Source organism: Mastomys coucha, unplaced genomic scaffold, assembly GCF_008632895.1.
Source record: "Mastomys coucha isolate ucsf_1 unplaced genomic scaffold, UCSF_Mcou_1 pScaffold16, whole genome shotgun sequence".
In the NCBI taxonomy this organism is placed as follows: Eukaryota; Metazoa; Chordata; class Mammalia; order Rodentia; family Muridae; genus Mastomys; species Mastomys coucha.
In genome coordinates, this window is record NW_022196898.1 from 26,386,956 (window position 1) to 26,388,860 (window position 1,905).

The following is a 1,905-nucleotide window of genomic DNA, read 5'->3' on the forward strand; positions in this document are numbered from 1 at the left end:
CCAAGAGTGGTATAGCTGGGTCTTCAGATAGAAATTTTCCAATTTTCTGAGGAACTACTAGACTGATTTCCAGAGTGGTTGTACCCACAAGAAATGAAGGAGTTTTCCTCTTTCTCCACAACTTTGCCAGCACCTGCTGTCACTTGAATATTCTTTTAATTTTCTTATTAGATGATTTATTTATTTACAATATCTCCTTTCCCAGGTTCCCCACCAAAAGAAAAAAAAGAAAAAATAAATAAAATAAGAAAAAAAAAACTAAAACAATCCCCTGTTCACTCCCCCCTCCCCCTACTCACCACCCCACCCTCTCCCACTTCTTGAGCTCCCAGGGACTAAACTCCAACCAAAATATACACATGGGGGACTCATGGCTCCAGCACCATGTGTATAGAAGAGGATGGCCAAGTCGGTCATCAGTGGGAGGAGAGGACCTTGGCCCTGTGAAGGTTCTATGCCCTAGTGTAGGGGAATGCCAGGGTCACTTGAGTTTTTGATCTTAGCCATTCTGACTGTTATGATATGCCTGCTGCTGGTGGTTCCTGCTGTTGTATATGCTGCTTTCATTATTGTTGAACTCTGAATTGCTAGGTTGTTAGATTACTGATTGCTAGTTAGAGATGTTCCTATGACATAGATTGGACTTGGCCCTAGGAACTCATTGGCTCTAGTCAGCAGGAAGTAATCAGAAGAGATCTATGTCCCCTTTCACCTGTGACTTTCTAACCTACTTTCTCACCTACCTAATATTGAGGGGTTTGAATGGACTGTGGTAAAGAAGGGTGGTAGATATTGTTAAGGCCTAGGTAAAATATTAAGGCTTAGATGGAATGTAAAACCCTAGACAAAATGTTAAAACCTAGATAACATTTACCTGGCTAGCATGTCATTATAAGGAAACATTCTCATGTGTTTCTGTTGTTACTATAAAATTTTCTAATGCCCAGATTGATTATACGTTCTTTTATCTTCTGTGCATTAGAAAATAATCACGAAAAAGGCAATAGAACTGCTTTGTATAGTTACCTGCAATAAGCTTAGAATTGAACCAACCATGCAAGAGAACTCTTTGTACCTGTGTATAAACTTTAATAGTATAAACTGATTTGGGGCTATACCTCAACATAAGAGAGACATCTGCACCAATATAAGAAGCTATTTGGAATAAGATTTCCATTTTGAGTAGATGTCAGTTCCTAAGAACTCCCTGGGAGCTAACATTCTACTTTGCAGAGAGACATGTACATGGTTAACTGACATTGGCAAGTTAACACATGAATGTTAGACAAGTCCCATCCAGGTAGACAAGTTAGGGCATGAATATTAGACAAAGCAAGTCCCCTGTCTTGAATACCCCAACAAATGAGAACAAAATAAATGAACAAAAATTACTTGTTCCTAAGGAAATTTCCCTATCCTTAAATTCTGATTGGTGAAATAACTTGGCAAAAATGTTTGTGGATTTGTGGATTAAAAATTCTACAGGATCTTAACTCATGGTCAAGGTTCAGTTCCAAAATCTGGTCCATGGCCCTGGTCTAACAGTCCTGGGGTATATGCTCAATAAACTATCCTTGTCTAACTGAGGCTAGTTTTTGTGTGATTTGTGTGGTAATTGCTGGATCCCAAGAATATAAGAGTACAATAAAGTAGGCAAAATGTATGACTACAAGTGGCACTAAAGATGGGGTTAAATTTAACGGAAAATCTCATTTCTAATGCAATGATGGAGACAGAAAGGTAGAAAGGAATATTCTCTTTTAGGACATCAGCAAAAAGTTTATTGCAGTTGTTCTCACTGGCTTATTTCCTGCTTTTCTCCAAGTAGATTAGGATATTTTCTATTTCTTCTTCTTCTTCTTCTTCTTCTTCTTCTTCTTCTTCTTCTTCTTCTTCTTCTTCTTC